A 25,151-nucleotide genomic window follows, 5' to 3' on the forward strand; every position below is an offset into this window, starting at 1 on the left:
GAAAACTGTTAAAGTTCTCTGTTTCCATTCAAATCAAGTATAAATTCTCTGCTCAACTTTTGAGGTGTTTCATTTAAAAGGCATATTTTTCATTACCTATCTTTTTAACTAATTTTATTTTTTAATTCATATATTCTTTTCATTCAGATTTCCTTTCTGTCTTTGGAATATCCTTCCCTCTCATTCATGGTATCTATTTTGCCTGTGTGCCCTGCTTTATATCCATACCCAGGTTAATTTTTTTTTTTTTTGATTCTCTGGAAGCCTTATCTGACTACTCCAACATCACCAGTTAAGCTTTTCTGAAATCTAGCAATGCCTATTGCCTATATAGGACACCACTTACTATTATTAATTTTTGTAACTATTCATATTATTTACTGGTTGTTTTATATCCCCATCATCTCCCCTCAAGTTATATTGGCATTCAATGTCCAATATTTCCTGTGCACATGCAAGAACAGTTTTCACTCAACAAATGCTTGCTGATTTTACTGTACTGATCACAACACTGTGTGTGATGATAAATTTCAGGCACAGTAAATACAGTCTCAGGCAAGTTCCTTGACATTTTCAAGCTGTAATTTTTTTTTTTTGTATTTAATTTCATTAGTGCTATTTATATATTAGCTATACACCAGATGAAGACACAGCTAACAGTTTCATGGCTACGAATAAAGGTCACTATTTTTTTCTTTCAAAGTCTCTATCTCAATCACTATATCTTTACAGATAAACTTGTATGATATTAGAAACTGAAAATAAATACTACAAGGCCATATGAATGCAAAGTAGTTTTCCTATATATTTGAGTATGAATCGTGCTGATTTTTTACCCATAAAAATTATCCAGTACAATTTGTCAGTAGAAATGTGTCTTTGATGTAGAATCACACTTGCTGAATGAAATTTGATGTGGGGAATTTTCTACATTAAAATGACATTATTAATTTTTCAGTTCAGAGACAAAAGTATTATTGCAACAGACAGCAGGGCTATGTGATATTAATGTCATCACACAGCAAATATGATAAGAAACATCATAGGCTGGATAAAATTATGTGAATGTTTAATATTAGCAATACACTGCATGACCCTACTTGCATTCTGAATATTATTTTTTCCCTAACGCCCCCTTGCTTTCTTTCAGATACATATAGGAATGACTGTTTCCTTGGAAAATATTCTCCTTTTTCCACTTAAGTTTTGGAGAAACAAATTAAAGACAGCAGACTAGATTGTAAAGAAAAACTCAGCAGGCACCCCCCTTGAAGAACCAAGCTGCGTGTGGAGATAAACCTGAAGAATCTTGCAGACACCTAATTAAAGTATCTGTTGAGGAGATGTAGAGCTGTTCTAGGAACACACTTGCTTTAAAAAACTTAGTCTATTTTCTACTTTCTGCAAAAGTCAGAACAACTTCAGAAATTTAGCTTCTCTATAGAAAGTACTAAGAAAAAAAAGAAGGATCAAAAAATTCCCCTGAGACATCCACATATGACTGACAAAGTATTTCATGTGGTACAAGGGATTTTATGACATGTAGGCAGCAGAAAAGAGAGTATGTTGTTCCTTATCTATTCTGTGATTTTCCTCCATAGGAAAATCTTGACTTTCTAGGGATAGAGTATATAAGAACATTACGAATTTGGATGTTGAAATTAATTCATCCTTTCATCTAGATCCTGTGACCATTGTTTTGCTTCCAGTTGTTTAATATTTCCTTTATTCCCATTTACATGTAAAAACATTCTTTTTTTTTTTAATTTAAGTTTCAAATTCCCTGCTTTCTTCCCTTCCTTCTCCCTCATTGAGAAGGCAAGCAATTTGACACAGGTGATACACATGCGGTATACTCAATGATTTAAGAATGCCTGAACTAATAAGTAAAGGGTTCAATAGGTACAATCAAGTATCTGTACTGTCACCAATACTGGAAAAGTCATTATTAGCCCCCAACTCCTTTGGCATTTTCTGTACTTGGGTCCTCAGGCAACCTGATGCAAAGGCTAGCACAAAAAAAAAAAAATTCACTAAGAACATAGTTAATAAAAGAAAATATATACATAGACATGTGGGGAAATCCATTTATGAACACTCTGCCCCTAGACCCAATGTGCTGTGCCGAAATTGCCTCACTTAGCTTTTAATCCTTCACATCAGAATGTTCCTATATCACATTATGTTTATTATGTTATATGCTATATGGTATATTATATGGAGTCAGACAAAATACCTGCTTGTCCCAGGCTCTGCCTGGTTTTATGTATTGTCTATAGGGAGAGACAGAGAAACAGAGACAGAGAGACAGAAAGATAACAAGAAGCTAATGTTCTTATTAGATTTATTGACAACAGTTGTTGTTTCTGTCTCATAACATCAGTTGCATGGCTCCCCAGTTATGGTAAGGATGTTGATATGACAGACATCTCACACGAGACATAGTCAAGTTCAATGAATAACTTCCCCGCAGACACTCAGGTATAGTAATTCAAAGGGTCAAAAAAATGAAACCTAAGAAAAGCAGTTGGCTAAGTATTCAAAATGTCAATATTTGTACTCACTTAGGTACTTATTTTTCCTTTTTTACTTCAAATCATTCTTTTCCTCAATTTTATACCTATATAGTCCAGAAAACAATATCTGTGTGATAGGAATATTATAGACAACAACCAAACATTTTATTCAATCTATTTGAAGAAATATTCTATATAAATCTTGGGGACACTAGGTAGCGCAGTAGAGAGAGTGCTGGGCCTGGAATCAGGGACTTGGCTTGCTTTATTCAAATACAACTTCATGTACTTACTAGCTATATGACCCTGGACAAGTTACCAAACCCTCTTTGTCTTAGTTTCCTCTTCTTTAAAATGAACTAAAGAAGGAAAGGGCAAAACCAGTTCAGTATCTGCCACAAAACCACCAAAAAGGGGTCACAAAGAGTCAGATAGGGATAGGACCAAATAACAAATTCAAACCTCTGGGAGAAGATCTGGCTCAGCTGGAACTGAGATCTGTGACACCCTCTTCCATACTTTTCTTAGTAGCTTTGCTGTTACAACATTCCCACATTGAAGATAGCTAGAAGTCTAATTTTTTTTTTTGCAATCTAAAATCTAGTTATCATGATACATATACACACACATATATATTTATATATGTATATATATAAATGTCTTAGTGTATAGATAGGTATCTAATGAAATATGTGAAAGCCGTGATTGTTTTTTCATTAATCAAGAGAAATATAAAGTCTTAAAAGAAGACTGCCATCTTACTATTCTTAAAAAGAAACTAACTCTTCAGACTACTACTACTACTACTGCTGCTGCTGCTGCTGCTGCTGCTGCTGCTACTGCTAATACTATTAATAAGTCATTGCTTTGATTTAAAATAAAACAAATTAAAGAAGCTAATAAGGAATGACTTTAACCGAGGTCAGAGGTCTATGGGTATCAGGTCAGAGGTCTATGGGTATTTGGTCAGTGTGCTGTAGAGATGGTATACTCTTTTTAGCATTTTTCAGGAGATGTGATAGCTGTCCTCTCCTGTAAATAACGAAGTGGGCTGGCATAATGGGAAAATTCCTGCTCTAATTTCAGGAGGTCATTCAACCTGCCAAGGCCTAATTAAATCAGATATATTTAAGTTATTAAAGTTACGGCCCAACAGTCTTTTTCCACCAAGTACTCTACTGGCTCCTTATTGCTCAGGGGGCCTTGGCATCTGCATTAGCACTTTCTTCTTCAATTAATACTGATATGGCTTCAGTAGAGTGAAAATTAATGTCATTCTACCTTTGAAGTTTTGAAAGTTAATTCATTTCTAAACTTGTCACACACCCTGGCCTAGACATAGCAGAAATAAACAGTGTCTTAGGTAGTATAAGAAAGAATAAACTACTTGTACATGCTAATATGTATGTGTGCCTATGTAGATACATAAATACACATGCACAGGTAGAAGAAAATTAAATATTTCCATGAATTTCCCAGAAATTTTCCAATATTCAGATTTTTCACATCATAGAGGAGGGGTGTATAGATGAGAGAACAACAGTCAAATGAATGTATACATATTCAGGTTTTATTTAGAGATGCAGACACTTGGATAACTGCTGGATTATGTAAGAATCAAAGTTATTCATAGGAATCAGATTCTTTTTCAGAGTAGAAAATACTGATAATAATAAAGCAAAATTTTAAGCATGGCCTCTTGTACTAACCATGGTAAGGAAGCCCAGCAGAGCTGCCTTCCTGATAGAGATATGTCTTGATTGCAATGAATTGAACATAATTTTATAAATTCTTTAGTTTATTGTGAGATATTTATTTTATTAGACTGATCAATCCAAAAGAATGGACAATGACATGGAAAGAGGTTTCATATAGGAGGTGGTACTGGCACTCTGGGTCATGAAAGGATATGGGGATTTTCTTGAAGGATATAGTAGATTATGGAAGAAAATTTAATCATGTGAGTAGTCTGCAGCTTTTGCAAAGACATTAAGATAGAAGACAGAATTTTATATGTGGGCAAGGGGACCAGTTTCAACAGGACATACTATGCAAGAGGGAGATTAATGTGAAACTAACTGGAAAGATTGGAACTAGTCTGTGAAAAGCTTTAAATGTAGACAGATGACCTTGCATTTCCTCCTAGGGACTATATGAAATCAATGAAGTTTCTTGATCTAGGAAATTACATAATCAAACCTATGCTATATCAGTTTGATAGTTGTCTGGATTATGACAGAGGTGAGATATTAAAACCAAGGTGACTGGTTCAGAGTCCATTCAAATAATTCAGACAAGAGATGAAACCAGGGTTATGTCGATGTGAGTGTAGAGCAAAAGAAAGATAGGAGAGATGTTTATAAAGGTAAAAGTGAAAATGCTCTGGAACTAAGTAGATATGAACTGTGAGAGAGGGTGGCATGTCAGGGAAGACTGAAATTTCTTATACATGTATCTAGATGGAACCTGGAGCCATCAACACAAATAAGGAAATATGGAAGAAGGTTGGGTTTGGAGAAAGAATCATAGCTTTTGCTTTGGATCTATTGAATGTAAGAGGTGTTTGGAACATTCAGAAGAGGATTTTCTAGTCATATAGTCCAGGTGTGGGGAACCAGTGGCCTGAAGGCCACCTGTGGCCTGCTAGATTCTTGTGTCAACAATTGTTCTATGAAGTTTGGATTCAAAGGGCCACACTTGAGGACCCAGAGGGCTACATGTGGCCTCAAGACTAAAGGTTCCCCACCCCTGATTCATCAAGAAGAATGAGTCACTAATAGTTGTACATTATATCACAACAATAATTGCTCAATTTAGTCTAGTTGAAAAGCAAATCAATCAATTCAGGGCAAAACAAATCATACAGTCAATAAGTTGTTCAGTGTCATGTAGATACAATAGCCAGATAGAGACAAAATTATCATACACTTATAGTATGAACGTTATATAAGAAATAATGGGTAGGCATTAGATATATATGGAACATTAAATAGCACTATGATGAATGAAATAGATTGTAGCTTAACAAGACAGCAATATAACTTAAGTGGGAATTTCCCCCAAAATTGTTTATTTGTGCACAAACACATCATCAAATCTTCAAAATTAATACATCAGAATTCTTAAAAAAAAGAATATCATCAAAAAATAGATTAAACTGATTTAGCCTTAAATTATGTAAATATTATTGTAAATTAAAACTGATAAATAGGGAAGAGAAATCACATCAGTCTCAAATATAATAATTTCATCCAAAATTTTAGGCAATATTAATTAATTGCCACTGTAGGAAGAATAAAGAGCCTAGAAAATATGAAAGTAAGGTAGCATTAAAAGTGTTTGACAAATGTAGAGAGATGATCTCCAAAAGCAAAAACAGGTTAGAATATAAACTTGTCTGGAAAATCCCATGAAGAATGATGATGGGCTATTTTAAGCAATAGCATCTCATAAAATAAAAAGAACAAGTGGAGGGTAAAACCAGTATAAAGAAAGCTTAGAAAAAATTTCCGACTAAAAGAATCATCTGAAGAGCATTTAAGAATGAAAATGGAAGGAATATAAGGAGAATAAAATGGTATAGGTTTGCAAAATAATAAAATTCATTAACAAATTGTTTTCTTCCTGAAGGGTATTAGAACAACCATCCTTGCAACCTAGTATCACAGTCATCAATACATTAATAGAGAAGAGTTGTAGTCCAGGTCATTTTTATTTTCTTATGCTTTTTATTATATACGGTAGACCAAAGGGCAAATTCTATTTTAAAATTATATTCAGGATATAAAGACAGGAAACAAGCTGGATTGTACCAACACACACAGAAGAGACCCATTATCAAGGCAATATAGTCATATCTGAAGAAGGGAAAGACATCAAAGTTATGGATGGTAAGGAGAATTGTACCATAATGATAATTTTAAAAGGTTGACTGGGATATTAACATACATCTTACCTGTATGTCTACTTTCCCTTCTAAACAAAATATTCATGAGAATAATTTAAACCTTAAATGAGACCATCCTTAATGAAAATATTAACACAGGAAAACCGGGATTTTGCAAGTGGACTACATTATTATTGTCTTACAATTCAGAGAGAGAGACAGACAGAGCGACACAGAGAGAGACAGAGAGGCAGAGAGAGAACAAAGTCCCACTGTGCTCATTTTTTATTGAGTAATGTGATGGAAAAATTTGCTGCTGAGAGTCTCTTTTATAAGAAGGCATCTCTCATACTTATAAGAAGACATCTCTCATACTTATATCAACCACATTCAGGATTACTTAGAAGATATAACAAAAAAAATTACTCTACACATGAACAATTTAATAATAAACATCAGGAGAAGCATAAAATGGAGATATTTATACTTACCAATGGTGTTTGCCATTATGATGGAAGATGCAATGGATCTCATCCATTATAAAGACAAGGACAGATTCCCAGTGCACGATGATATCTTCCAGCTTCTTCTATTTGTAAATATCATTATGCTGACTGCACCAAAATGATGGACACTACAAACCTTATAGAAGAGATTCATATTCACCAAAAGCAGTTTGGACTCTATATCCCCACAGGAAAGACAGAGTGAATTAGTGAAATATTTGTAAACTCTATGAAAAATGTAGGTATAACTGGGAAAGGCAGTAGAGATGTATAATGAGCTTCCCCAGAGTTGAAAAAGATTGAGAAAGTGAAGAGAGCTCCAAATTTCCTAAAAGTTAAAATCTCTTTTCAATATTTGCATTTTAAATGAATCTTACTACATATCAGAGGGAAATTAAGACCACTTACTCCAAAGACCTAAAGATGAAACAATGAAGGCAATGGAGAGGCATTTATATGATATCATCAACTTTGAAATGCAAATATCCTTGGTATTCTCTTGTGCTGTAGTCTCTCTGTCCCTCTAATTGGAGAGTGTGGAAATTGAAACTGGAAATTGAACAGCTTCTTCTACATGTTCTATTTAAGGAGGGAGCTCAGGATAGGCATCTTATAACTTTTCACCCAACCACACTCTTCTGGACTAGAACATACCTTCAGGTGAGTGGTCAAGGTCCTCTTCTCCATCTCTCCCTACCTCCAAATTTTTAATTTATTTTTATGTGTTGTCTTCTTCCATTAGACTGTGAGCTTCTTGAAAGCAAAGTCTAAATTTTGCCTTTCTTTGTATCCCCAGAATCTAGCACAATACTTGGCACACAGAAGGCACTTAATAAATTCTTGATATTGACATGAAAGGTGTGAATAGACTGTAACAAATAATGTTAAAGAGCTTTTTTTCCATATTAACCATATTTTTATTGCTTTTTTAAAAATTTATTTGTTTTCAACATTCATTTTCACAAAATTTTGAGTTCCAAATTTTCTCCCCATTTCTCCCCTCCCCCACCCCAAAACGCTGAGCATTCTAATTGCCCATATCACCAATCTGCCTCCCTTCTAACATCCATCCCTTCCTTCCCTTGTCCTCATCTTCTCTTTTGTCCTGTAGGGCAAGATAACTTTCTATACCCTATTACCTGTATTTCTCATTTCCTGGTTGTATGCAAGAATAATACTCAACAATTGCTCCTAAAACTTTGAGTTCCACTCTTCTTCCTCCCTCCCCCCCCCATCCATCCCCATTGGGAAGGCAAGCAATTCAATATAGGCCATATCTCTGTAGTATTGCAAATGACTTCCATAATAATCGTGTTGTGCAAGACTAACTATATTTCCCTCCATCATATCTTGCCCCCCATTTCTTCTATTCTCTCTTTTGACCCTGTCCCTCCCTAAGAGTGTTGACTTCTAATTGCTCCCTCCTTCCATTGCCCTCCCTTCCATCATCCCCCCCCAACCTTGCTTATCCCCTTCTCTTCCTCTTTCCTGTATTGTAAAGACAGCTTTTCATATCAATATGGGTGTGCATTTTATTCCTTCCTTGATTTGAATGTGATGAGAGTAAGCTTCATGTTTTTTCTCTCACCTCCTCCTTCTTTCCCTCCACTGAAAAGTCTTTAACTTGCCTCTTTTGTGAGAGATAATTTGCCCCATTCCGTTTCTCCCTTTGTCCTCCCAATATATTTCTCTCTCACCCCTTAATTTCATTTTTTTTAGTATATGATCCCATCCTATTCAACTCACCTTGTGCTGTGTGTGTGTGTGTGATCCCACCAACTACCCAGATACTGAAAAAAGTTTCAAGAGTTACAAATATTGTCTTTCCATGTAGGAATGTAAACAGTTCAACTTTAATAAGTCCCTTATGATTTCTCTTTGCTGTTTATCTTTTCATGCTTCTCTTGATTCTTGTGTTTGAAAATCAAATTTTCTTTTCAGCTCTGGTCTTTTCATCAAGAATGCTTGAAAGTCTTCTATTTCATTGGAAGACCATTTTTTCCACTGAAGCATTATATTTAGTTTTGCTGTGTAGGTGATTCTTGGTTTTAGTTCTAATTCTTTTGACTTCTGGAATATCATATTCCATGTCCTTCAGTCCCTTAATGTAGAAGCTGCTAGATCTTGTGTTGTCCTGATTGCATTTCCACAATACTTGAATTGTTTCTTTCTAGCTGCTTGCAATATTTTCTTCTTGACCAGGGAACTCTGGAATTTGGCCACAATGTTCCTAGGAGTTTCTCTTTTTGGATCTCTTTCAGGCAGTGATAGGTGGAGTCCTTGAATACTTATTTTGCCCTCTGGTTCTAGAATATCAGGGCAGTTTTCCTTTATAATTTCATGAAAGATGATGTCTAGGCTCTTTTTTTGATCATGGCTTTCAGGTAGTCCCATAATTTTTAAATTGTCTCTCCAAGATCTATTTTCCAGGTCAGTTATTTTTTCAATGAGATATTTCACATTATCTTCTATTTTTTTCATTCTTTTGGTTTTGTTTTGTGATTTCTTGGTTTCTCATAAAATCATTGGCCTCCATCTGTTCCATTCTAATTTTGAAAGAACTATTTTCTTCAGTGAGCTTTTGAACCTCCTTTTCCATTTGGCTAATTCTGCTTTTGAAAGCATTCTTCTCCTCATTGGCTTTTTGAACCTCTTTTGCCAATTGAGTTAGCCTATTTTTCAGGGTGTTATTTTCTTCAGCATTTTTTTGGGTCTCCTTTAGCAGGGTGTTTACTTGTTTTTCATGCTTTATTTGCATGTCTCTCATTTCTCTTCCCAGTTTTTCCTCCACCTCTCTTACTAGATTTTCAAAATCCTTTTTGAGCTCCTCCATGGCCTGAGACCATTGAATATTTATTTTGCATTTTTGGGATACAGAAGCCTTGACTTTTATTTCTTTCCCTGATGGTAAGCATTGTTGTTCCTCATCTGAAAGGATGGGAGAAGATATCTGTTCACCAAGAAAGTAACCTTCTATAGTCTTATTTTTTTTCCCTTTTTTGGGCATTTTCCCAACCAGGTACTAGACTTTGGGGTCTTTTGTCAAGAGTAGGGTGTACTCTGGGAATTTGTAAGATCTCAGTTCTTCCAAGGTGTCACAATCAAGTGTACACACTGGTCTGGGATCAGAGAGAGATTTTTGTGCCCAGAACCTTAGCAGTTTCCTCCCCACAGCCACTTGGGCTCTAGTATGCCAAGCCAGCACTGGGGGCTGAGATTCAAATAAGCTGGGTGGGCAGGGCTGACATTCAGTATGAGACAAAGATTAGCTCCCTCAAGGCCTCTACATAGGACTAAGGTAAGAATGGGCTGCTCAGTGTCCCCAGGGGTTTTATGATCCAACAATGGATGTGGGTTGCTCTAGGGGCTGCGGTGGGAACTGCTGTGGCCTGCCTGATGTGGCCACTGTGGCCACTGCCTAAGGCCAGAGCTATGGGAAGGCCCTTCTCCCTTCCCAGCCTGCTGAAAAAACCCTGTCACTGACCTTTGGCACCTTGTTGGTTGAGGGATCTGCAAACTGCGGCTACCTGGACTGGAGATTCCGCCTCCTAAGGCTGTTCGCATCCTCCCAGAGCTGAACCTCGTGGCAGCCATGGCTGGGCTGGGCTCTGCTCCACATCTGGTGCAACAGAGGTTTCCTGCTGGCTTTTCAGGTGACCCTGGGCTGGAGATCTCCTCCACTCTATTTTTCTCCATTTCTGCTGCTCCAGAGTTTGTTAAGGGTCCCTCTCTACAGGTATTTTATGGGCTGTGTGGAGAGAGCCAGTATATGTGTGTCTTTCTACTCTGCTATCTTGGCTCCACCCCCTAAAAAGCCTTGAAGAACAGTAGCAAAGATATCACCAAAGAATTAGAAAAGACTGACTCATTTTGTGACAAGTGTGAGAATAGGAAATGGATAATTAAAATATCAGAGAAAATTGTCCAGGAATCCAATGCATTATGTAGAGTCTCTGAGGCAAATTTCCAGGAGAACATGGATAACAATCTCAAAAAAACAGTAGACATTGTTTTGTTTGTATTCTGTGCCATTCCTAGGATCTGTGCTAGAGTTAAGTCACAGTGTGTCCAAATATGGCTGATCAGACCAATACAAGCTTAGAATGCTCTATCACAGGTCAGGCATAAATAATTCATGTGAACATTATGGGTAGATTCTCTAAATTTGTACAACTTTTATTCCCTTTGAGCTGCTTTAATTCTACTTTGTTCATAGAGCACTGTGACTTCTCTGATTGGACATGCCATGCTGTGTGGTCCTGTGCCAGTGTCTCCCATGTCACACAATCAGTTCCAAATTCTTAAGAGAGACCTTGAGAGTATCATTGTATCACTTCTTCTAACCACCATATGAGCTCTTGTTCTGCGAGTTCTCTATAAAATAGTCTTTTTTGGCAAGCATATGTTTGACATTCAAACAATATGGCAAACCCATCAGAGTTGTGCTCTCTGAAGTAGAGTTTGAATGTTTAGCAGCTTAGCTTGAAAAACAACCTTAGTATCTGGTACTTTATCCTGCTAGGTGATCTTCAGAGTCTTACTAAGAAAATTCAAATGGAAGCAATTCAGTTTCCTGGATTAGCACTTGTAGACTGTTCAGGTTCATAGGCATATATCAGTAAAGTCAACACAATGGTTCTGTAGACCTTCAGTTTGGTAGTCAGTCTAATACCTCTTATCTCCCACATTTTCCTTTAGAGCCTCCTAAACAGTGAGCTGGCTTTGGCAATATGTGTGTCAACTTCAGTATCAACGTGGGCATGCCTAGAAAGTATCCTGTCAATGTAAGTGAACTTATGTGCAGTATTCAAAACTTCTCCATTTGTTGTAACTGATGTTTCCACATATGAATGATGTGCTGGTGGCTGATGTAGTACCTCTGTGTAAACCCCCTACTATTTAGTATATAGCATGCATAGTCCTTAAAAGTATATTTGATTTTAAACATAAAATTCAAGTCATACTTCCGCAATTCTTAATTTTCTTTAAAATTCTTATCTCATTCAGAATACTATTTTATATACTCTCAAAAATACAAAGTAAGAATATATTTTAAGTACTTGCAAGATTATAAGGAACATATTTTCAACACAACAAAAAAAATGAGAGGGGAAGGAAAGGAAAGAAAGAGAGAGAGAGAGAGAGAGAGAGAGAGAGAGAGAGAGAGAAAGAGAAACGCAATAAGAATTCCCCAACATGTTGCAAGTATAGAAAACTCAATGTGTGACATTTACATTGGGAACAGATGGTACATATATGTTAATAAGTTTAAAACATCTACTACTGTCACAGAAGGTACTGAACTAATTTCCCGTATTTTACTCTCAGCTACTATATTTCAAGTGAGACAAATACTTTTGTGAGCAACAATGAATAAACTACTAAAAATATCTGTAAGCAGAGTATTAGGAACTTCTGAATTCAAAAGAAGTTGTGCACATACAATTATGGGAGGAAATGCTTTAATTTAAGTGTTGACTACCTGATATCAAAACAATCAGGCAATTCATAAGAAGGGGGAGAGGAAGAGTCATGCTGGTTGATTGATCAGAAAGATAACTGTTGTTGTATTCCTTCATTCCTGAAGAGGCCCATAACATCAGGAAGGTGATGCCATAACTTGCAAGTGAATTAGATTTAAGTGAGGGAGGCCTGTGCAAAGTTACCAATCTCACTTTCTCTTCCAGAACCATCTGGATCCAGTGGCAACATACAGATCAGAATGACTGGAGATGATCCCAGATGCAGTGGGAAATATGGCCTTTGCAAGCTAAGGTCTTTTCCAGGCCTCAGTTTGACTGGGGCAATGTTAGGATTAAGGCTAGGTAAGAAATGAGGCAAAGAAGGGTCTCTTTTACCTAGTTAAAAATATTAATCTTGGAGGGAAAGACCTTCAGGGTTTCTGATCAATATAGAAACAATTGCTATTTACCTAAGTAAGATTACATAAATAGGTGAATGATTGAGTTATTGCTTTCCCATTGACTTTAGTATTATCCTGTAGATCATAGCCTACTTAACATAGAAGATTATTCTAAGGTTGTGCCTACTACTTAAAGTAGAGTGATTAATTGAAACAATTGCCCCTGAGTGAAATGACCCACATAGTCAGGAGTATGTGAAAATTGGCTGAATAAAGAGAAAATGAAAACTCGCTCTTAGGTGGCTCTCAGCCTTCAAATGTGAAAATCTCTAGTCTTTTGAGTCACTCCCTTTTGTCTTCCACTGCACGTGACTTACTGTAGGCACCAACTTGGCTCCACTTTTCACAGGGGAATAATCATAAGTATGCACTGGAGGGAATAATGCAAAAAGACAAATATGATAGTGATTGACCTACTTTCATATAAGAAGAAGAAAATATCAGATTCATTTTTACCCTGTTTTAGACAATGTTGACCAATATTAAAGATCATTATCAATAAGTTTCTCTCTCATTTAGTTAAGGATTCCCCAGTCAAGATAGAATTCTGATGAATTAAGCAGAAAAATCAAAACTGCAACTAATTCTCTGTCTCTGTCTCTCTCTCTCTCTCTCATATAAATGTATAAACACATATATATGTGCACAACCAAATAGGTGTGTATATATGTGTGTGTATGCATACATGCGTATATCTATTATATCTATGTTTAGAAAGATAGATATAATTTGCCAATCATTGTGCCACTATTTTTTCTCTTTTTATTGTAACTCCCCATTCACAAATAATGAAACACATGAAAGCACCTATTAATTACAAATTAAATTAAGTTAGTTGTGATTTGTGTTCATATTACTCATTTGGCTATTACTTCTACGTAAACAAGAGGTGTTATATAATCCAATAAATTAAATGCATTACAGATGATAAATTTCAAATGTAGATTTTTAAATATATAGGGCTACTATGAGTAATCTGCATATTTTGAGCATCTGTATATTTAGCATTTATAATTCTTAAATATTCTCAGTAGTTAGGACAAATTAACAAATCTGTTAATGAAATATATAATCTGAAAATATTTAAAAATTATGCCAAATAGACTTCAAAAGAAAATAAGAAAACCTTTGGGTTGGTACTACCTGTCATTAAGCTTCAAATATTATGTTAAGAAGTCACTTACCAGATTGCACTAGGAAAAATCATTATTGTTACTCTTCATTGTATTCTTGAGGAAAGTGGTGAGCTTGTTACTTTTTATTAAATCATTAGGAAATTACCAGTTTTGTTCAATAACAATCAGAAATAGAGGACACACAGTAGAGCACAATATAAAGGTAAATAACTCACTGCGATGGAAAATAGATCAAATGTGGCATGAAGTATAATTGACTGGAGAGGTCAGATTAATAATGCATATGAACAGTGAAGTAATATTATGATAAAATCTTGAGTGTCATTTGTCTATTACTAGCAAATCTCATGGTCCTTTAGGTAATGATACATATACACAAATTCCATGCCCTTATCTTTGCCTTTTTGGCTTCAAAATTGGTTTTGTCTACAGGAGAAGAACAAAAGAAGAATATATTTCATGTAAACAATCTGTTTTTTGTTTTCCCTGGATATTATACTCAAAAAAGTAATTTTGAGAGTTATTTTAGTTGTTTGAATATTGTAAGGATCATCAGTTAATTAGGACAAATTAGGACACTGATTCAATATGTACACAAGTTGTTTATGGAAGGAGAAGAGAAAACCCATTTATGTCTATGCTGAAGACAAATACTTTCAACTTATATTAGCAACTATTTTGATATGTGGTATACTTCATTTTCTATGGTTTGAAAAAATTGGTTTGGAAATGCTAGTGAAGTAGCTCTAGTGATTATAAGCTACTTGTGGTCAGGAGTAAAGTACAATTTTTATTTATAAACCCTCCAGCATGTATCAATTACATTGTTTATTTAACACATAAGGTACTCAGAGGCAGATCAAAGAATAAAGGATAAGAGGCAGTCACCCAACTGGACTCCTTCAACACTCCCCTCCAAATGACTTTGAAATAATGCCTCAAATCAAATTTTGGAGAAGCAGAACCAACAAATGGTCAGGGTTAGATGTTTTTCTGGTCTAATTAAGAAGTAAGCAGAAAAATGTGAGGCATCAGAATTGAAGCCTGCCCACAATCCACACTGGCCACTACTGTAATAGTGGACATAGTAGCTGTAGCTGCTTTGGGAGCTTTCATCACAGAGACAGTAATGAGGTCAAACAGCCTGTCAGTAAGAAATCACAGGGGACAATTTGCTGGCCCAGGATACTGACTCACAATTTTATTGGTGATACATAGTTCTGCATCACAGTTTAAGGACAAAGAGGAGTGCTGGTGGACAAAGGAGCAGGGGTCCTGATCACAATACCAAAGCTAAGAGTATCACTAGTACTGGCAGCTGTAGGGAACCAGAGACCTTCCTGCATAAAGCAAAACAGAACAACACAAGTCAGGAGATCAGAGAGCATACCTCTTCTAGGATCATACCACCTGGGAAGCACCCAAAACTTGGAAATACTCAGAACTACCTCTGAAAAGCAAATACAAGAAAGTATAAGAAAGCCTAAGGCTTAGGACAGTACCTCCCCACCTCCAAGTAAGTAGAACCAGCTTTAACAAAAATATAATATTAACTAATAGGATGAGGAAAAGAGCAAATGATAACAATAACGGCAAAATTTGTCCAGTGAAAACTACTTACTAGGTATGAAAGAACAAAAAATAAACTCAGAAGACAACAATGTAAAAATGGCTAAAGGAAAGGCTTAACAAATGATAAGAGTTTCAGAAAGAGTTTAAAGAAGAAATGAGTAGTAGAAGAAAATAGCAGAAAGAAATTAGTGATACAAGAAAACTTTGAAAAAAGAAATAACAAGTGGGTAAAAGAGGCACAAAAATACTGAATAAAATAATCCCTTAAAAACAAAATTGACTAATTCATAAAATAAGCACTGAAAGTCACTGAATATATCTCCTTAAAAAGCAAAATTGACCAAATGGAAAAAGAAGTAGAAAAATTCACTGAAGAAAAGAACTCCTTAAAAAAAAAAAAAAGCAGAATTTGCCAAATGGGGAAAAGGAGGTAAAAAAAAAATCATTGATGAAAATTCTTTGAAAATTAGAATTGGGCAAGTAGAAGCTAACAATTTTATGAGACATCAAGAAATAATAAAAACAAATTTCAAATAATTGGCATTAAAATCAGCACTGTTCCTCAGGGATCCTACTCTCTCCTGAAAGTGTTCATCTCTCACTTTGAACTGTGACCCAGAAGTGACTATAGGCAACGGAGTTATCAAACATCATTGAATCCTGTTTCCAATATTTGTACAGGAATTTCTTATAATCTTTTGGTGACTAGTTGTCAAAGTCCCTTACCATCTCTGTCTTGAGAAGTCCTGAAGCAGCTATTTCTTCACTCTTTACCTCCAAGTCCCAGTACTGGATTTCTATGCACCTCAACTCCAGGCCAACTTCCAGAGATTTGTCCTTCAGATCTCATAGGTGTTAGATGGAAAAATGTCTCACCCTGGCCTTTTGTTAGCTCTGCTACTCCAGAATTCTATTTGAAGAGATATTTTGAAGTTAAGTTTAGAGGGGAATGTTGAGAGAGTTCAGCTGAGTGCTCCTTCTACTCAATTATCCTTCCTCTTCCCCCATAAGAATCTCTCATTTCATTTTAAAAACCATTTTACACTCTTTTAACTCTTTTTTTATCTCTTCTGTGAATCTTTTTGAATTTTTGTACAAGTTGTGTTTTTCTTTAAGGGTTTGCATGTAGATGTTTTGGAGTCTTATGGATTTCTTTCTTTAGCATTCCTGTCAATATAGTAACTTTTTATGTTAGAATTCCTTTTACGTTTGCTTCTTCTTCCAGCTGACTTCCCTGACTTCAGATTTATTGTCAGATTCTGGTCTCTATGAACTTCTAGAGAGGAAGTCCTCTTACTACATTCTCAGGGGGTACTGTGTAATGTTACTTCTAGGCTCTCAGGAATAGCTCATGCTGGTGGTTTGCAAACTTTCCATGCTCTCAAAACGTTCTGACATTTTGAAAGGTTGACTGTTAGCCCCCTAGTCTTACCTGTACAAGTTTCTTCTGATTTGTGTTTGGATTTGAGTACCAGCTAATTGCTTCTTGACTCTATCAACCACTATTAGTCATCTCGAAAACTTCTGGTTCTGCTGCATAGAACTATAATCACCTTGGATCTGTGATTTCTGTCCCACTAATTCTTCTGCAGGTTTCATATTGGACTCGAAGTTGGAAGTGATACCCTCCTGTGCTCCTGGGATTTGAGTTACAGTACTCCTGTTTGCTTCTGAACTTTCTCCACAGTTCTTGGCACATTGTGAGGCCTATTATAAATGTTAACTATTATGAAATGATCATTTCAAGGGATTTGGTTGCTTGTAATATAAAACTATAGTGGCTTTTTTTTCAAGAAATTAATCTTTTTTATAATATTTATTAGTTGCATTTGTTTCTCTTTGCTTTTGGTTTTTTATTGTTTATTCATTACTTCAGTCTCACTGTTTTTCTTCAAGATATTCCTTGTATTTTATTTTACCTTAATTATTTTGTTATTGTTTTGCTTTATCTAGAATATTCTTTACTATTCTGAGGTGGGGAAAAGAAGTTAGACTTATAAATGTTGCTAGGAGCTCCTTAAGACTACTGTTTTATTTAGTTAGACTTATCACACAGATTGAAAGACCATATTGAGCACAGCATTTTCCAGGTATAAAGAAAATGCTTCTCAGGTGCTTTTTGAATTTTATCTTCTAAAAGAATACTCAAAATTCAGAAGACAAGTATGTCAGTAATAGAAACCTAAACATTGAAAACTGAGAGATTTTATCATTACATGGTATTAAATTCAGTCTATTATGCTGCAGAATCTAGAATAAAGAGAAAATTATATCCTCCTCCATCTTCTGAAAATACTCTAACTTTTCTAAAAGAAATGGTTTTTGGATCAATGTTTAAAACTAGTCTTTTGAAAATTCAGTAGGTGATTGCCTGATGAAGATTCCTATGATAATATAATTGGGTTTCCACTGAACCTAACCTCTTTAGGATGTACAAACATTAGTGTATTTGCAAAAAACCTGTTGGTAGTTACAAATGTGTTTAGTGGGAGTTGGGGGAGGGCAAGTAAGCAGCAAATCAATTAATGCCAGACGTATTAGATTCAAGGAAATGAATTTTGTTTCTTTTATGGATAATATTTTCTATTTATTAAATTCAACAATGCTACGAGTAAACAATTATATATGTTGGCTCCTCACAGTTCCATATGTATTTCATGTATTTTCTGTGATAGCAATGTTGTAGCCTCGTTGTATCTGCAGTTAAGGAAATTTGAGAAAAAAATGGTAAACCATTCCAGTATCCTTGTTAAGGAAACCCCCAAATGGAGTCATAAAGAGTTGGACACTACTGAAAAGACTGAACAATAGCAAAAACCAAAGAAATGAATTTTTCTAGATAATTGATCACTAATAAACATGGTAGTACAACTAGACTCCTATTGTATGAATCATTTTTTCTTTGCTGATACTGATTACTGCTTATCTTAGCAGTATAAAATTTACATCATATGATGAACAACTGTTCCATAGTCTAGAGGTTAGTTTGCAACTGCAAAGTGGAAAAAAGCAGAGGAAAAAAATTAAAATTAAATTTGGTCTCTTTGAATCTGAATTTGATTTCATTATACAATGTAAATTGAAAGAGGAAAAAAGGAATTTTTCTATCATTAAGAACAAAGATATACTTAATTAAAAGAGCATACAGTTTCTCATTCTATATTCATATAGTATATTTATTCTCTCCTCAATAAAGAGGAAAGTAGTTCTTTTTTTTTAAAGAGAGAAACAAGCTTCAAAATATTTCTTTTCTTTCTCTCATCAGAAACAAACAAAAATAAAGTGATGCACCCATAAAAGTGTCAAGAAAATAGCTGAGCTCTTTTTTAATAACATAATTGTATTTGGCCTCAATAACCAATGCTAAACTCTACAGAGTTTATCATTTTGCATTCATCATCCTTTCTATGTATTGTTTAAAACTACAGAAAACTGTACCTATATAATATTGAAGACAATTTGGATTCTGAGTCAAAGACTCTAAGAACCTTACAGATTCTAAACTAGTAAGAAGAACAAGGAGATATAAGGGGAGAACTTGGTGAGTGAGAATAGGGTTTTACTCTTGACTTGAGATACAAGTACATTATCATTTCTTCTATTGTTAACTGTTTTTCAGGATAAACTTGGAATCCTTATGTCTTGCATAGATGGAAATAAGGACCCTAGGCTTATCTTGTTTTCTGCTGCTTCTACAAAGTTTGACATCACTGCAAATACCTGTGGATAAAGTAGGCATTTCCAAAATAATGTGTAGGAGAAGAAAAGTAACCAGTGGATATCTAATTTGCTAAGACAGCATCTCCACATGTAAGATATGGAAGACACTGGGTTGCTTCTTCTGGGAGAATTATGATTAGATGTGAGGTAAGTATGTACATGGAATTTTATAACTAGTTCCAATTGGCCTCTCCCATATTGGACTGGAGGTTTTTGTTTGTTTTGTTTTGTTTCTTTCATTAACTACAGATCCAGAATATCTATGAAAGCACCTGTGTCATCTCTGACCATCATTTTATTGTGTTTTTATCTGGGGAGCCAAGGGGAGGCAATTTCTTCCCTCATAGCCTCCAGGGACAGAAACATGTTATAAGATAAAAGATTATGGGACCTTCCCCCACTGAAGTTATATGATCCAAAAGAAACGGGCCTGAGTCTCTGACTTCTTCTTTTTCAATCAAGGTACAGAGAGGAGAGTTTTTGATCTTGGTGGTTTCAAAGGCTGGAAATAGTGAGATATAGGAATTTGAGGGTCCAGTGACATTCTTTGTCCTGTGTTAGATTTTTCCTATCACCTTTCTTGCCTCCAAGACCAATTGCACACAGACAGACAGACAGACACACACACACACACACACACACACACACACACACACACACATTCTTGGCCCCTGAAGCCCAACAACATATTAACAAAGCAACAAAAAAACACATTCTTTTCTGGAATACAACCAACTGCTTTTCTGCTTATAAAGACAGCTACAAGGTGTTTTTCTTAGAGTAAACAAAGTAGTCTATGAGACTCTAATATTCTTCCCAAAGCTACTTTTACGTATCTCTGAATAAAATTTCTGACAGATTGGCCCTAAATTAGTTGGCTAAGTTGCCTATTTTACCTTGACAAAAAGAAGTAGTCAAAGAAATTATATTGATCCCACTGGTAAATAGCAATTAGGGATAAAGATGGATTAGTGGATCTGGAGACAACAAGAAACTCAACAGACACCTAAGATCAAGGCACAATAATCAATGAAAAGCAAGGAATCTAGTAAAAAGACAGGGAATATGCTGATGCTTTAGACAGAAACAAGAAAATGAATCAGTAGAAGTCAAACACATGGTCCAAAGTCAGTTATTTAGTCAAGAGAGCAGAAATCAGCTGAATATCACATGATATAAGAAAATCTTTAAACTGAGTAAATTCCCCTCTCCAACTGGAAGGAAGAAAGAAATAAGGATTTATATAGCAGTTACGATGTGCCACAAACTGTGTTAAGTACTTTTACATATATTCAACTGTCGGGACTCAGAACAACCCTGTGAGGTAGGTGCTATTACTATTTCAGCTGCTGTTGAGGAAATTGAGGCAGGCAGGGGTTAAGTGACTTGCTTGGGGTCACATAGGTAATAAGTGTCTGGGGCCAGATTTGAATTCAGGTGTTACTGAGTCTAGGACCAGTCACCAAACTATTGCACCACCAAGCTGCCTTTTCTATACCTTTCTACAACTAGAGTGTTTTAGGGAGATGGTAAACAAGATGACCTAGAGTAGGGACTATGTGATCAGAAATAAGGCTATACTTTACAAAAATGGCAACTTTGTGGGAACTGTAAACCAAAGGGCAATATTTTTTTTTTTCTTGTACAACAAAGGGAAGAGTACCCTATGTATCTTAGTACTTAAGAACTCATTTTGATGGTTTAGTTTTTTTTCTTATAAATAATGCAAGTGTATGCATCAACTATAAAACTATCTCACTCTGGCCTTGTAATACTGTGCTATAATATGGACCTAGATAACTATTTTAATTTCTTTGTATTAGGTATTACTAGTATCATTTGGTTCTTAAATATTTAAAGCCGATTGATATTTCAAATCCATTTCTTTTCTTTCTTTTTCTCTTGGCTGTGATATGTAAAGTCATGATAATGTCTCCACCATAGTGAATAAGATTTAAAGCTATTATCTGGAATAAATTCAGTGAAAGCCTCACTTTAAAAGGTAAAAGGTGGCTTCACCTTTGTCTTTTGTCCCACAGCTATCATGACTATTCGTTGTCTATGCTGACCATATTCACTATTATTTAGCCAAAGCTGACCCATCTTTTATTCACACAGTGCTCTTAAAGCCTTTTTTTGTGTGTTAAAAGATAACATTTGCATTCTAGAACACTGTCATTTTTTAATGCCTCAGTGAATGCAAGGGCAGAGAATTTTCTCAAGTGCATACATATAGTGGGCTACGATTTTATGAATTGCCTTTAAGTTCTCACCAAGGACACACATAGTTCTTCTCACATAGCTGTCCTTAGCACAAAGGCAGTATATAGTTGGTGTTTATTTTAATAATTCACTTAGTACGCTCACCAACATATTATGAATTTAAGAGGTAATGTCACAGATATTTCTGCATGTCTTCCACTATAATCTAGCATAGTTCAGATAACATTGACCTAATAACCTGAGGCAGGTATTACTGCTAATGTCTTGGAACACCTAAGAACTCTCTGATGTCCTTGATGAAACATTTAAAAAATTAAAAACTAAGAATAATTTTTTAACGATTACAAGCATGAACCTTGCTCACTAGAAAAAGAAATATATTTTGTCAGGTGTGATAGCGACACGTTCTATCTGAGGAAAGAAACAAACCAACCAACCCTAAGGACCAAATCATTTAAAAATTTGTGGGAAATTATTATCCAAATCCCTTAACCAGTGTGTTATGATGAATAAAAATGAGAACCTTACCAAATAATTCTTCTGTTGCTACTGCTGCTGCTGGTGATGATGGTGATGATGATATGGATGATAAAAATGATATTGATGATGTTTTTAAGTGTCTTCAGTACTTCTATAGGAAGTCTACAAAATAGAGGCTTGATAAGCACACCTTACATTAATTGAAACAATATATTTACTTTTAAGTAAATTTTCTAATAACATCAAAGAAATGTATGATTAGAAAATCAAAATGCAAGAAGTTTATCAAATAAGGATAAACATGAAATTGTGCATGCACATCTAAAATTTTGGTTGATATTAATACTTGGTCAATTTTTGGTTAAGGATGCTTTAAAGATACTTTGTAAATGGACTTTTTGTATTATTCAATACAATTTTTAATAATACCGTTTTGAGTTTCTCATAGTCACAAATATGCCCTCTCCAAACACATCAACTCAAATAATGCCTAACACCAGTATTAATAAGTTTATGTTTACTGTTTCCATTTCTAAGGAACTACACTAGTGTATATTCCCAATATGTTTTGGATTATCAATGGATAACTTATAGCCCTATAATATCCAAAGTGTTGGTTATGAAGGTCATCTATCTTTTAACCTTCCTTTGACATATATTTTTTTCCTACCTAAAAACTTCTAATAAAAATAGACTGCGGATAGATTACATTAATACATCAATTTTGAGCCTTGTTTTTAAACTATATAAGTTTGGTTTCTTTCATAAACAACTATTTGGGACTATAGAGATAATATAGTGCCCTAATGACAATCCATCCATGTCTTTTTAGCCTTTATAATTTTTGTTCATAATTTTCCATAAAAACTCCATAGAGAGTCTACTCCATTCACTGTAAAGTTCCCCTTCCCTTTTTAATATTCTGTGGAAACAAGTACAAGATACAGATGTTCTATTGTTCTGTTCATGAAAATCCTTTATAATTTAGTTATACAATTATTATTGTCAATATAAGTCTATTTATATCCATTATATGCTTTTCCATTATCTTTTGAATGACCTGCACTCTTAATTTTTGTATTATCATATTCTAGGATTCACAACCATATAGTTCCACTGGGAAATGACTAGTCTATAAATAATGGTCACTCAGTAGTGGCAGGAAGATGGTTAAGATTATACTTCTCTATTCAAAACCGATTGATGATCTATATGTAATGTCTGCTTTAGCTCTCTATATAGTGAAGCATTAAAGCAGTGACTCTCATCATTCTGCCTATGTTCTTCCTTTTATTATCTGATATGACTTTTCATTGAGGAGAAGGAAACTGGGGGACAAAAATGAAGATAGAACAAGTTCACTTGAGTGGAGAGGCTCCCTAGAGGTTGGTGAGATAGAAAAACTGTAGTTGTGAGGTCTTCAGACTGGGTGGGATAGTTCAAACATTTAAGGACTGAGAAAAGAGAGCACTGAGCTTTGAGTTAACAAGCCCATACCAGCTGATTTCCTGCGAACATAAAACTCTTAAAAATGGATTTTTTATTTTTATTCTACCTCCTGTATAACAACTGAACTACACTAATATGGTTTGTGATGACCTTAAGGCCAAGTGAAGAACCACAGAGCATGACTAGAGTGTAGTGATTGGCTACCACAAGATTGACAATTTAACTCAAGTTTGTCACTCACAAACATTATTATTACCATCATTGCCATTATTATGATCATTACTACCACTACTATCAGGATAATCATCTTCATCATCATTTCTTCTTGACTCAGTATAAGTCTAAGGCTAAGATTCTTAATATTTTTATCTCACAATTCCCTTTGGCAGGCTGGTGAAGCCAATGAACCCTTTCTAATTTAAATGCATAAAATTACATACATACATACATACATACATACATACATACATACATACATACATATATACATATACATACACACATGCACACTTTTGTGTGTGTGTGTGTGTGTGTGTGTGTATCTCACATATCTCACAGACTTCCAAGTGAAAAATCCTTTGTCTGGAGCTTTGTCTCCAAGTGTTCTATTTATTATCATAAAATCATTATAAGTAATTACAACTGTCAAATATAATTGAATATACTTCATTATTTTAAAACTTTTGTTTAACCTTTTGCAATATAGGGATTTGAAAGTTGGTTTCTAAATTTGGTTTATTGACTTTCATGGTTGTCATAATAGAAAAAAATTCAAAAAAAAAGTATAGATCCAAGTGGAAGAAGAGCATCATGAACTGTACTTAGAAAATTATATTACTATTTTTAATCCTATCCATCAGTTACACAAAGGGTTACTTTTTGAAGTTGTTGTTGTTTAAATTTTCCTAGTATATTTCCATCTTCCATGATGTCAAGCAATTTTTCTTGCAATTTAATTTATTTTTATATTTTATATAATTACATATATACATACATATGTGTGTATGTGCATATATATGTGTGTATGTGTGTGTGTTTGTGTGTGTGTATATTTTTATTTCTATATATTTAACCAATAGGTCATAATACTCAGAAACAATTTGAAAAAACATAAATTGAAATATCTATGTCCAAAAATTTTAAGTGTGCAGACATATGAGTTGTCTGGTATTTTGTTTTTCTTTTTAGACTATGCCTTCACATAATCCAGAGAGTAAAGGGCAAGGATCTAGAAAGAGGGGTTGCTCCACAGCATATAATGCTGTAGAAGGGTCGAGAATGAAAACAAAAAGATTGAGAAAAATAAAGACATAAAAATTTGCAATTAAGTGATCTTTACTGAGAATTAAAGAGAACAGTATTAGCTGAGTGAGGAATCAAGGATAACAAAGAGGTTGAGAATAGAACATTAATGGCTGCTGGTGGAAATAAGGGTTTTCAGAAGAAGGGTGTAACTATGTGGAGAAAAATAGTATAATGAGATATACAATGCAAATTGCAACCCATCCATGCCTGCTCATCTTGCTTTACTTACTCTTTCCTACTAAACAAAAATGATAGGTAGGGGTTTATAATGATAATTTAAATGGCAAGATCTTTCTCATGCATTAATAGGCCTATGTGACCTACTTAAGCTACATGGAAGCTTAAGTCACATGAGTTTGACTTACATGAAGTCTGTGGTGAGAAGAGCTTGCTAAATGGGTAGACTAGGAAGGGGTGGAACAGGAAAGGTGGAAC

At 34.9% G+C, this 25,151-nt stretch overlaps 1 long non-coding RNA gene across 1 annotated transcript; it reads left to right on the forward strand.

The window, feature by feature from the left end:
- The first annotated feature begins 10,320 nt into the window (after positions 1-10,320).
- On the forward strand, positions 10,321-17,280 carry LOC140524158 (uncharacterized). The gene is made up of 4 exons (XR_011973585.1): positions 10,321-10,561; positions 11,607-11,692; positions 12,596-12,733; positions 17,132-17,280. It is a non-coding gene; the product is annotated as an uncharacterized lncRNA (long non-coding RNA).
- Positions 17,281-25,151: the final 7,871 nt, after the last annotated feature.

Source organism: Notamacropus eugenii, chromosome 2, assembly GCF_028372415.1.
Source record: "Notamacropus eugenii isolate mMacEug1 chromosome 2, mMacEug1.pri_v2, whole genome shotgun sequence".
NCBI lineage: Eukaryota > Metazoa > Chordata > Mammalia > Diprotodontia > Macropodidae > Notamacropus > Notamacropus eugenii.